The sequence below is a fragment of the Labrus bergylta genome, chromosome 2 (genome assembly GCF_963930695.1).
Source record: "Labrus bergylta chromosome 2, fLabBer1.1, whole genome shotgun sequence".
In the NCBI taxonomy this organism is placed as follows: Eukaryota; Metazoa; Chordata; class Actinopteri; order Labriformes; family Labridae; genus Labrus; species Labrus bergylta.
The window spans coordinates 23,768,660-23,782,699 of NC_089196.1; the positions used below are offsets into that span (position 1 = coordinate 23,768,660).

General features: G+C 40.7%; 1 protein-coding gene across 3 annotated transcripts in view; it reads right to left on the minus strand.

Annotated features, from left to right (window-relative positions):
* Positions 1–3,899, minus strand: part of sema6a (sema domain, transmembrane domain (TM), and cytoplasmic domain, (semaphorin) 6A) — a 113,287-nt gene extending 109,388 nt beyond the window's left edge. For 2 of the 3 annotated variants that reach the window (XM_065949597.1, XM_020630475.3), the window contains exon 1: positions 3,511–3,898. The gene's annotated coding sequence lies outside the window, so the exon portion shown is untranslated. Of the gene's footprint in view, positions 1–3,510 lie in introns of all 3 variants that reach the window. The other variant, XM_065949592.1, reaches the window with a different exon arrangement.
* Positions 3,900–14,040: the final 10,141 nt, after the last annotated feature.

Here is a 14,040-nt window from a genome sequence, read left to right on the forward strand (position 1 = left end):
CCTAGACAAGCTGGCTATCACTTTCTAATTCATTTAATTTCTGACAACAAAGCTTTGCCAAGGAGCAACAGCCAAAACACCAACAGACCGTCTGCCAGTTCTGCCCAAATGAGCCTTTTTTTTTTTTTACCCTCTCCTGCATGCCTCTGGCTTTCTTGGCATAAACAGACAACACACTCAATCAATTATGTTAATGTAACGAGGATGAGGAGCGTTTAACACATGGACGGTTAATTCAATGGATGCACATTGGGAGCTGGAAGGGGTTAAGGCTAAGTGGGGGGAACGCAGCCAGTTAGAACAACGCAATGAAAGTTAGAAACTGGAACGCCATGCATCCATAAATATCTGTGCGTGTTTTTTAGAGACACAGAAAACATAGAACAACATGCTGAAGCAAGTGATTAGCAAGTGATTACATTGTCAATGAGCCGTGCTGTGAGCGCAGGACCATACCCCATAGTGAGATCTATTAAGTCCCTGTAGTACAATGCATATCGTTCATCATCTCTCATTAACAGAGGGCGGTATGATTCAAGTAAACTGTGAAGGACAGCAAAGTAAAACTGCACAGCCTCAATGTATCAACTAAGCCATCTAAATTCAGAAGTAGGTTTGCCATCACCTCTTATCCCTGGATATTATCATTCACCGTGTTTTTTTAGATAAAATGAAAGCCATTTATCAAATAATCACTTCAGAGAGAAATCATAGCCAAGAAAAAAAAAAACAAGAGAGACGGAGCGGCAGAAGATTAAATAAAATGTTTACAGAGAGGGGGAGTTGTGTAATTTGTTACAGCAGGTTAGAATATCTTCCTGTCTCTTTTTTTTTTTTCTCCACCTTCTGAATCACAACATCGAAACACCCACTGAATCTGAAACGAGAGCCAGCGCGAGTACAGCTTAAATCAGTGGATGTGCAATGTGACATGATGACGGTCATTCCCATTGAAGCAGACACAGATTCCTTCATTCTACTGAGCCATATTTCTTCAGCGAAATGTGCTGAAGACACACATGCAAACTCATGATTATCCCTTTTTATTTCAGTGCTGGAGCAGGTTTTGTCATTTAGCTTTCAGGCCATGTAATTGAAGCAGCAGCAATTTAGAAAGATGTGGAATCTGGAAAATGGGTTAAGCATCAATAAATCACATCCAGATGAGTGAGAGGGGTTTGATGCTTCCTCGCACTCTAATTGTTTAAAAAAGAAAACACACACACACACACCAGCCCACACAAGAAGGGAGGCATCAATAAAACATGGCTGTAATAAAATATGCATAAATACACACACTATTGAACACTGAGTATTGACACTGACTGAATGGGGAGCAGTGGTTAACAGCAGCTGACCGGTGTGGTTGTTTATAATAGAAGGCCAATTCATTTCAACAAGAGCAAAGCCATTTATCAATTATTCAAACCTATTCAGGCTGCTTCTGCGTCTGTCCGTAACAGGCAAAGGTAAATACTAAGTCTCTCCCTCTCTCTTTCTCCCACACACACACATACAATGTGACAAATCCACATCAGTCACACACAATGCCATCCCCACAGCCATTGTTAGGGGATCGGTGGATCAAACGCTCCACAGAGCATTGCTCCAAATACAAGCAACAACTCTGGTCGCTCCACTCTGCCTCTCCAGGAGGAGAAGAACAGGCAGGCTGCTGTCAAAAACGTAATCATGCTGTAATTCATGTATCAGCCGCATAACATGCCATTGTATATTGTGCTAATAGCAGGATTTGCACTCTGGTTTTGTGGTGTTGTATGAAGCAGTGTTTGGGGATTTATAGCCTGTGCAACATCTAAAAAAAAAATGCCTCCAGGACATAAGAACGCCTTGAGGCTCATGTTGTAGGAGGAGGAGTGTTAAAATGGTAAAACATGCCGCTGTTTAACATTCAAGATCTACGTATTCAAAGGCACAGCATGTGTACAGACTGTTTAAAAAATCTAAGGTCATGGATGAAAAAAAAAGAAACATAGTAGTTGGCTACCAAATGTTTCCAGTGATTTCAGGAAAACAGATAAAATACACACCCTTTCCTCTCAGTTCTGACATCAAACCGGCCAATCTTTTTTTTGCCTTTGTTATGAAGGCCAATACTAGATTCATATTTCCAAAACACCATGTCCTGCAGCTGAAATTCAGCTGACATAAGGCACATTTTGCATGTGTGCATTCAATACTTCTTAGATTCATCCATTTAATATCATCACCCTTGCACACTTGATAATCTATAACCTACATTCATAGTTGCTGAATCCTTTTTCCAGCTTTTCCCAGTGCCTCTGGGGGGATTTCTCAAACTGGAGGAGAGGAGAGGAGAGGAGAGGAGAGGAGAAGGAGAGGAGATAGGAGAGGAGAGATCTCTGCTGGGTGTTGGCAGTCAGGCTGCTGGCTGTGGTTCATGAGGCCTCGCTCCCCTCTCCCAGCTTGTTAAAGCACTTCATTTAATGGCAAATCCACTTCTGAAGACCGATGCAATTTTGTGTCCTGGTCTGAATTACAAACATTTGATTGATCTTTTGGACTATGAGTAATAGTGACCACTGTGCCTCCTGGTAGTCCCTGAACACACCCTAGTCAATGTGTGTCACATGAGAGACCGAGAAAAAAGTCTTGTCCTTCAGAGTTTCTTTTAAAATCAATATAAATCTGCATGAAAAATGAATTAAATAAATCATAACCCCTGTTAATTAGATACAAAACAAAAAACAGGGGAAAACAGGCTGTCAACATCATTATTCTACATGTAAATGAATGCCCTAGTTTTTAATTTCCAATCATGTGAAAATAATTGGAAGATACAATTCCCATCATGCACAGTAGCAACGTAACAAGCAATTCAGTGTTTGCGAGTTTTTATAAGAAATCGGGCATGAATATGTTATAAGGCTCATATGAGTAATGGTTTTTCTGCTTCTCATGTGGTCGTTTTGTGGCTGTAGTTTTTCCAACACCTTTAGCCTACAGAGTAAGAGGGCTTGGAATAAGTGCTGTTAAACGGAGGAGCAGAAGGACAACCGTCACTCCGAGTCCAGCAAGTTCCCACAACAGAACATTTTTATTCTCCCTATATGTGCCTGCTACCCGGATTGATGATAAGATTGTTTTCCTTTCGTTAAAACTCAGTTTGATGAGCTTGAGACCTTGTGAGACGGAGTCTTCTTTATGCAGTATGGATAAACAGCATTAGAGGGATTACGCACGAAACTGTTGTCTGTTTACATCCACAATAGATGATTTTCTTGTAAAAAAAAAAAAAAAGGATTGCCGATAAAACACAATAAGGACACTTTATGATGTTCTATAACTTTAGATTTGTTATTTATATACGCCAAATCACCTTAAGTTGCTAAAGTAACGCTGAGAAGCTGGTGCACTTGTCACCCGGCAGCCTGCCTGACTGAACAGACAAGAAGCCTCCGGGGCTGGAGAAAGACTGATACAGGCTATAAGCGCACCTAAAGTTTGAAATAAACAAAGAAATCTTACCTTCAGCTCATGAATGGATATGCCTCGGAGTTGTTTCACAGCTCTGTCTTTAAGTAATCCATTGGATATGGCTCTCAAAGCAGTTCAGGCGGTGCTCGCTTCGGAATAACAATACGAGCGCTACTTTTCTCTTGCGCTTCTTTTTGTTACATGCCGCGCTCAAATCACACCTCTTCAAACGGGAATATCCATCGAAAATCCAACCAGGAGAGAGAAAAAAAAAACGTTCGTTTAGGCTTTTAAACTCCCGTCAGGGCGCAAAGAACCAAGCGAGTGTCCCACAGCTAGCAACGGAGCTGCATCAGTCCCTTCCACAAAAGACGACGGTCATCCTATTTGGAGATGAAGCTTTACCAGACTGGAGCGGAGCGCAGCGATCCCAGCTGTCACCCACCAGCTACACACACACGCTCTCACACATACATAGGGAGGAGCTACGTCGCTGGAACGGGGGGGTATTGTGTCAATGGATGCCAGTTATGGACAACTGTCTATCTATTTTTACGCAGCGGCATTTCAGAAGAATGCGCGTTAAAGAAAGAGAAAGCCTGATCGCAGTTTGACACAGGAAAAAAAAGAGGGAAAATGTCAAGAGGTTAGTTTGAAATTCATTTAAGAATAACTTGTTTTTCCAGGTCTGCTGGCTCTGTGTCATGCAAACTGTCAGAGGTAATTTTGAAGACACAATAAAGATGCAGGTCCCCCTTTGTGCCACCCGCATGGCCAAACATTGTACCGTTTTTGTGCACAGCCGATGCGAATCGGTATGTGATCAGGTTCAAAGCGTCTCTTGTCTGTTGTCCCTGGTCTCTGGAGCGCACTTCCTTCCCTGGTGGTCCCTCCCGGTCCCATGCTGGCACTGGTACGCACGCAGTTTCAAATGCTTTTCCATCGTTTTAAAAATGGATATCTTATCTCATCTGAAGGGCCATCAGGTAAAGTCTGAACAACATCAGCAAAGATCAGAAAGTTGTTGACTTAATTTGGGCTACAATCTGATTTCAAGGACCCATGCTACACCCACACACACACACACACACACACACACACACACACACACACAGACACACACACACACACACACACACACACACACATTCCCAGATTCAAACAGAGCCAAAATCAACATCAATTTTCAAGATTGAACACTGCAAACCTGCCACAAAACACAAACATACTGTAACTACTTGCACATGTTACCAAATACACGCAGGCTAGAAACACATATTACAGAGTATATGTGCACACGACTAGATCATATATAGATATACAATGAGCCCCTGATGGGGCTAAAGCTAATGTATGTGCAGCACTGAGCTTATCATTATATAATAGCAGGCCACCTGTTAACGCAGTGTGTGTGTGTAATTATGCTCCTGAGTAGTGGCCTGTCAGGCTCCATTGTTGTCTTGTTACAGTAACAGTACAGTGCTGCCTCCACAGGCTCAATGCCAACCACTCTACTGTTGTCCTTTAATGTAAACTAATGCTCCAACAGCCTTTCCTCATCGGTTAGCGTTTCATTTGCTTGAAAAACAAAACTCATTTATCAGGAAAGTGAACCTTCATACAAGCCTGCACACCAAAGAGAAACTTGATCAGTCTGTTTTTAACAGACAGATTTGACCTTTTTTTTTGTGTGGTTTATTTTAAATATCTCAAGTTAACATGTGGTTTAGGTGTATACAAATACAAGCATTTCTTTGACAATTAACTACCAGGAGGGCATTCATATATTTTACACATCTCATCTTACTGTATAATGCACTGCTGGTTCGTTCCAGCTCATTAAAATTCTGTCTAAAATCTGTTTGATTGCAAGTTTGCAGGATCCTGTTGGCACATGCAGGTGATTCATCATGGATGCTGTACACAAACGCAGATGAGAAAAAGCATTTTGATCTGTGAGCATCAATAGATATGCAAATGCTGCAAGCTTCTAACCAAAACAAACTGCATACACCCTTCTGTATTTCACACACTCTCTTCTTTATATTCTTTAATCCCTCCCTCTCTCTCTCTCTCTCTCTCACACACACACACTTTGAAGTGGAAGTGTTGCTAAGTGTGGGAGGCGGGTAGGGTATAATTCGAGCTCAATAATGTCAAGATGCTCACCAGTTAGTTTGAACTCTGGAAATATGCTCGTGTCAGAGCTTATCGCGCTTATCTTGCTAAAGTTGTCCCAGGCGCATTCGGACTGTGTGTGTGTGTGTGTGTGTGTGTGTGTGTGTGTGTGTGTGTCTTTGTGTGTGTGTGTGTGTGTGTGTGTGTGAGTGTGGGACAGACAGCACACACAGCCAGTTTTCTGGGACTCAGCCAGCAATAATATAATGATACATCACAATATTCAATTAACTGAGGAATATGAAATGTATATCTCTGTATATTCAGTATCAGTTTCACCTCTTAAGCGCATGCTTGCTGCTGCGCTCAAAGTGCTCTCAGTTGAAAAACATTAAACTTTCAGAACACCGCCCCTCTTGTCAAAGTCACTTGTCCCTCACCAACAAATCAAAATCAGGAAGGAGTGGGACTTCTGATATCAGCTTTTCGAGGGTACTACTTCAAGGTCGAAAGTTTCTGCTAATGCTCGGACAGGATCTCTTTACATGGTTTACATTTTTCTTGAAGAAATGTTCTTCAATAAAAGCAAATATTAAGCACACAGAGCAAGTGAAAACAGAATTAACAGTGTCTATCAAGGGACGTGGAAGTCAACTACCATAACCTAGCAATAAGCGCCGGTGAGAGGTGAACCGATTTGTGAGTGCTGCCAGTGCAAAAGGCTCTGTTGTGGACACAGGCACTAGGTGTATTTTTTTTTTTTTTAAATAAACAGTCTCATCCTGATTTTTAAGAAGTCAAATATTTTACTTATTTGCTCTCCAGCTGACACTGACCCTGCAACAGTGGTTTCAGGTAATAAAAATGAAAACATAGCAATAGCCAATATTTCCTTCTAATGGTCTCTTTTTGCTGTTGTAGCCCATAAAGAGGCATCAATGTCAATTTCAGCTTGTTTCATAACCTCCTCACCGGAGCTTTAACTGCTTTAACTTCGCTGTCCGACAGAATCAAGCTTTCTTCTTCTTTTATCCCTCTATAAACTGATTCTCTGGCTGAATAACTTCCGTTCACATTATCCTCATTCAAGTCAAATTACACTGTGAGGGAGTCATGAGGTAGCGACACAGTGAGTCAAATCAGCAGGGATATCTGTAGAGTGCAGTTTTTTTTCCGGCACCAGCGAATAGATTATTATATCCCACGAGTCAGGACGACGATATATTGCTATATCAATATTTTTTCCCATAAAACTACATTGTAACATCATCCAAATATGACCTTTCCAAATTTCACTGTCTTCCAACAATGTCCTTTACTAATTCAAACTTTGGTGCTTGCCTAAAACATCCTAAAGAAACAGCTCCCACTTCCTCTACACAGCCTGTAGCTTTATTTCCTTTCCCTCGGACACTTCACTCTCATTTCAATCCTTCCCTGTTGATCAAAAACTTTCATGCCACATTAGTGACAGAAGAAGTACTCAGATCCTTTTTTTCCTTGAGCTAAAGTGCCAATACATTAATGTTAAAGCAGTCTAATAAAAGAACGAGTCTGGCATGAAATGCTGCATGATTATATTTGGGAAAATCTACTTAAGTAATAAAAATGAAACGCTCTCACTGCAGAAAATGGCCCCTGTGACAGATAGATTACAATGAATAGCATTATTGCACTCACTATATCATCAGACATTAAGGAAACATGGTATGTTGAGGTGCTGGCTTCTCTGTCAACAGTCCAGCAGCCAGTTTGTCCTCCCTCTTAGTTTCGATTTCGGTCTGGAATGGTCTGCATTTGTTTTGACTAGAGAATAAGGGTGTTTTAAGAACCTCAAAAGGCCGTTTCGGACGCCCCTCAGCCTGCCAAGCAAACAGCAAACCAGCAGAAGTTACTGCGATGGAAGTGGCTCAGACATAATTGATTCGAATATTCTTAAAAGACTCACCATTTTATAATAATCTCCACGACCAGAAACGTGGAAAAGTAGTATAAATATTGGGGATGCTTCCGAAAAATGGAGCAAGATTAGAACGCAGAAAGGTTTCAAGACTGAAGCAGAGCTGGCTAAACACTGAAGCTTCAGTGTCCATGACATGGCAACCAGTGTCACCTCCACTCTAGGGCTTCTTCAATTTCAATTATGATTTTGGCTTACTACGATCATAGAAACAGGATGATCTAGATTAAATGATGTATGTGCCGCATGCCAGGTTCATTCTGGCCAGCCCTACCTAAAAAACATAGTTTATTTATTTAACGTATTATCATTGTATATATTTTCATTTATATATTTTTATACTTTTGTACTTATTTTCATTTATTGCTTGTTTTTCCAGGTGTTTGGACTGGTAAAGCGTTAAGAGTGATAAAGTTCGATAAATGCATATTGATCCAGAGGTTGTAAAATGTATGAGTAAAAGAGTTTAATAATCGGGATCTCAATATCAATCTAAATGATCATGATTATGATTTCTGCCATAAGTGAGCGGCCCTAACTGAATGTAAATGTTTTGGCTTTTAAGGTCCAACTGTGTTCACTGCTGTGTAGTTAAATCTATAAAATGCATGATGATGAATAATGTAATATAGTTCGGATGTAAAATCAGATTCTGCTAAGTAAATAGTTAGCTCAGATAATGAATGACTTTGTTGTGACTTGACAGTTTGAAAGCTTACTCACATACAGTCCTTTTATATGTTCTTGGTAACACCCTGCTGGGAATATTCAATCATATCCTTGTATGATTATAGTCATCTCGACATCATTCAAGCACCTATTTTCTCATAACTTCCAGCACAAATGGAAACCTTGATCAGCTCAGAAAAGGCTTGGTAAGAAAACAAGCAAACCCACCTGCAGTCTGTAGTGTGTCTGTAGGACTTGGCAGGTTTGGGGTCTCATCCTGCAGGGGTCCCAGAAGATTTGTTGTGCCTTTATGATACTGGTGATAGGATGTCTATTCAAAGCCTGCTGAGCTGTTTGTTTGCAGCTGGACCACAAGAGAAACATCATTTGTTACTTGTTGTTGCTGCCAGGGTCCTAATGGCTGCTGCTCACCTGTGGATCATAGAGACAGCTGAGAACGGAGCAGAGCCCATTTACAGTAGTAACTGCCACAGTACTGTTGCAGGCCAATCAATGAATCTGTCTGCTGCCTCTACTCTCAGTGCTTTAATGGCCACTGCAGCCTGTTTATTTTCCCCGAAGGGTGTAAAGTGGAAAGGAATCAACACTCAGTTACATCTCAAATTTGTGGCTATCGTACTGCTGATTGGTAAACCTTTCTGTATTTGACTCCTGGGAAAACTCAGACTCTATCTGCATCCGTACTGTAGCATGGACTGCATTCTGCTGTTTCTATTGTGTCGTCATTTATATTCTCACATGGAACATGTTGAAAACAGACAGGGAAGTGAGGATAAGAAGGATCGAGTCTAACGTCGAACACCAACAGGCTGGAAGGTGATATTGTGGACTTTTGGAAGCACTGTACAGGTTTAGACCACTGAGGGACCAAAATATCGTATTATAGATGAGGTACCATTATTTTTGCAAGGTGTTTATTTACTGCAGGTACAGGTAAGAGGAAGCTAATTACAAGTGATAAAGAGGGGAGACATCCCTTTCAAGAAAACTTTGTGAGCCTTCAATGCAATGGCACCTGGCCAATTGAATCAACAGAGCAGTGTGTGATAAGAGCGGACAGCTGGACACTTGACAGAATCAATCTGTTGAGATATAATATGTCACAAAGTAAGCAACAAAATAGTGCCTGCAGGAAAAAGTTCCATTCAAAAAGCGTAAATATACAAATTAGTTTTGGCACACAAAAACTTCTGAAAAAATCTTTGTGATACAAAAGATGCGTCTTGTGTTAAATAGTTGGTTGACACAATCCATATCTGTCTGCATAGAACAATCTGTTGTGAAAAGCCTTGTTATTGACTACATTAAAATTTTTAAAAAAAGCACAGAATTATGATTTTATTTCCCTGAGTTATGTAGATTTTTGCCATGTGGGTTCATGTTAATGTTTACTGTACATCTGTCACCTCCTCTGTGAGCTACCTGTCACATTTACATCAAATCAAGAGCAAAAACTCAACAGATTCTGGAAAAGAGTGTGTTAGTTTCTACATGAAAACAGACACACTGTTTCCCCTCCAGCAGCTGAATAATGATCATTCGATGCCTGACAGTTATCCAATGGATGTCACTCATACTGTACACATATGCATGGATGTTTGAACAGATGCACACTGATACAGACGAACACACAAATGCACACATTGAATACCAGCAACTGTAAGTGAAGCTCTGAAACGCTGCAGAGAGTGACGCTCATATGCCCTCGTTATAAATCATGTGTTAAGATCCCTCATCCTTCCCTTTATTAGAACACTTATTTTGTGTCATGATAATTAGCAGACAGTAACTAATACAGACAAAAGGAGTCACTGTGTCACAAGAGGAGCATTCACATTTTTTAGCACTATGCACCGAGGCAAGTAACACTTTCACACCATTTTAATTGGTCTCCAGGAACACTGAGAACAGAATCTGTTTTTGTGCTGCACTGCTTCATGTTCTTGCAGCTTTGCGAGTGGCAAAAGGGTTTGGGTATCTGATTTGTATTCAGAGATGATTGAATTCCACTGATGCTAAATAATCAGCCAGTCCTCCTTATTTTCACCACTAAACATCGTCAACAGAGAACGAGTCGGCTTACAGTGTGTGTGTGTGTGTGTGTGTGTGTGTGTTTCTGTAAATTATAATAAACCTATTGGCAGTTATTTTACCATGATATTTCGCTGATGTTGGCAACTGTGGTTAGTTATTTCAAATCCAGGAACAGTTCTCTGTAAGCCAAGTGTAAGACGAGGTTCACAAACTGTTCACACCGTCTTGTACATGATGAGACGTATGAGGCTGTTGTTGGCATGGTCTTTGAATGTCAGGCATGAGCGTGGTCAGCATTCGCGACCTTGTTAGGGCTTGCATTGGCCTCTCCACGTACTTTGGTGATTGTAGCCAATTTCAAATTCCATTCAATCTTCTTTAATCAATGACTTAAGAGTTACTAACATTAATGTTAATAGTTAATGCTGTGTTTAATGTCCTATCACGAACACCCATTCAGGCATTTTTTCCAAAATATTAAAATGATCATTAATATGTTTATTTTCAAATATTCATTATAGGGGCACTGGGTAGCCTAGCGGTTATGTTGCCCCATGTATAGAGGCTATAGTCCTCATCGCAGTGGCCGTGGGTTCAAATCCAACATTTCCTGTCTCTCTTTCGCTGTCCTATCTGATTAGGGCACATAACTTTCAGTCATTGTGCTTTAATGTATAAATATGCTGAGACAACCTTTAAAATGACTTCTTTCTTACTCACTGCAACAACAACAAAAAACTGTATATCTATCTTGTCATTAAAATGGAGTCAATTGTTGCCAAAAATACTGAAAACCTTATTAGCAAGTGGCCCTGGGTGTAGGCCTGCTTAGCCTGGCATCGTCGTCAGCACAATATCCTGAATATTTAGTGTTTTTATAGAGTGTGGGTCTGACCCGTAATGGCACAATGATGTAAAGCATGTCTGGGTAAAGTACAGTAAGCACAGCACTGTTAGTCAGACTATGCACACACAAACACACCCAGCAGCTAGTTTGGCCTCGCCCCAGCCAGCTTCAGTTTCCTCTGTGCATCCAGGTTTGCATGAAAGCCATGAATAAGTCAGCATTTCTGCATGATAGGTCTGTAACTAGGAGTGACAGTTAGAGAGCACAGTCTTCAGAATCTCAGATGGGACACAGTGTGTGTTGAGTGTGTTGGGGCTGAGTGCATGTGCTTGTGATTCTGTGTCCTCCCCCGTTCCCCCTTCCCTCCTCTACCTCACAAATGGACGTCATGCTGCTGATAAGGTCTAAAAGAGAGACAGAGGGGTTGTTGACGTCAGAGGTTAGTGCAGACGTACTTGGATCATCACGTAATCAAACACTCATTTTAGGCTCATGTTTCCCCAGTGACAATAATCAAGTTTGAACACATTCCGGAAATTCGGGATTCAGGAAATCATTAATTTGTTGTTTTTCACAGGTCCATCAAAATCACACAATTGGTTTCTAGCTGGCAACTGTATTTTTTTCAAAGTATCTTTACCCCTGACGTATACACCAGTCATTGTTTGTACTCTATGTTCTGTTTTTTCATTCTTTTCTCTTTGGTATCACTTTTTTCATGCAATTTCACCAATTAGAGTTATTAATAGTTGATTCTCAACTATCATTTTTGCAATTGTCTACCAATATAATCATTCCACTGTTTTAAACATACTGATTTTTGATAGAGGTGCACTGTCTGGTGACCACAATCTGCCCATTTTCAGCCTCAGCTGTGATAGTTGAATCGCCGGAACTCTTAAATGTATCAGATTCTGTGCCGATCTCAGATTTACACACAGAAGAGTTTCACGCCGGGGCCATAGGGACACGAACGCGTCGGCAGTGAAGACCTGCGGTGCCCATTAGCAGTGGCGAAAAAGCATTGACCAAACAAAGACTGTTACTGGCACTTGCTTCTCTTTCCAAGAAGTACCTTTTACAAGTTTTTGATTCTCACCTGCACTGTCCAAATATCTCGTATGCTATCGCATCTCTCTCTCTCTCTCTCTCTCTCTCTTGCTCCACATGGCTTGGGGAGCGCAGGATATTAAACTATCATTTCAATAATATTCTGTCGTCTTCTTTGGTTATGTGTTAGACACTAAAATATAAAAGAAACCTCAGCATGTGAGCCTGTGATTGAAGTTTGACCTGCAATGAGACCTATCACTTTGCAGGAAATATTATAAATGAAAGAATATGAATAAGAAACTGAATAAAAGAAAGGCAGCGAGGCAGACAAGAGGTAAGAGAACACAAGCAAAAGCATAATAGAGAAGTCAGCAACTGTAGTTATTTGTTGGGCAGTTCATAATGCTTTCAAGATGTGACATTTCTTTGTACGGAAATAATTGAGATTAAATATGATCTTTTTAATCCCAGATACTGTATGTTTTTTTGTTGCCTGCTCTTCAGTTCAGGACTCTTCTCACAGCCAACCGCAGCTCAGTCTCAGCCTAAAGCCGGACAAACTACATCAGCATGCAGGATATTTGTGTACACAGCATGGAAGTGTACCTTTGCTTACCTTGTTGCACCTCGGAATACATATCAGGTGTTGAGTGGAATTGATTTTATGAGGCAACGATGCAGCAGAGAACAGTAAACCTTGGTTGAAATACAATGTCATACAAAGTGGAAGCAGATGTCCCCCTGATGCTGCATATTGTCAGTCCCATTGTCTTCATCCCAGCCTGTTGATAAAGATCCAAATCAAGTTCCAGATTCGACCCCCGTGTGTGTCTCAGTTCTCTCCCGGTGGGCGGCTGGAAGTGGACATAGCATCTGATTTAATGACATGTGCGTACACACAGTCCCTACTGAATAAGTCATCCGGTCTCTGCTTACACACCCATAGTACTCATCTATTTTTCAGTCCGGGGCATTTCTCTCTTTCCTTCTTAATCCAATTCTGTCTCTTATGTCCATCTGTCTCTGTCTCCTCTCTGTGACCTTCAGCTGACTGCAGCTCAATAGCATTAAAATAACATACCAAATATCATACAGCTTATTTTCCTTCCCAACATCACTGAGCCATTCTTATGTGTCCTTCCTGTTGAATTATCACTACACAGGTGTTGTTTGCTGCTGTGTGAGTTTTTATGGAAAGCCATCCACAATAAAAGGAGGGAAAAATGTTTTGAAATCGGTCTTTATCCTTGGAATCCACATTTGCATGTACTCCAGGCTTTAGTAACAGCTGGATAACTTGGCTTATGATCGTCAAAACAATCTCAATCCCATTTATCATCACTTGATGTACACTCTGTATTCCATTTTTTACCACAAAGCGGCACAGTTTAGATACATAATATGACCACTTCTTCTTTTTTTTCACTTTGTCATACGAGAATTAATGCCATTTTGATCAAGCCCTCTGCGTTCCTCCACAGACAGACCTTTTGCTTTGAACTGCTAAATGATTGATGGCTGAGATGAAAGTGAATGTAGGTCACCATGGGTGAGGGTCGTCAGAAGCGGTATAAATCAGACAGGGATAATAAGCAGATATCATGAGGGATAATGGTCGAACCGGATCCATTACAGGTATACTGAAAAGCCGTAGCTCAAAAACGTGTCACAGCTACTTAATACTAATTTCATGTTTTACTTCTAACAGATAATTTGATGTAAAAAATATGGACAGTTTAGTGTTTGAAAATGATGTGATTATTGAGTGAGGTTAACTAGAGTATTCAGTTCTACAACTGTAGCGCTTTTACATATGTCCTGAATTTGTACATCGTTTCATGTATGTGTGTCTTGCTCCTCATATGACATGAAACAGTTA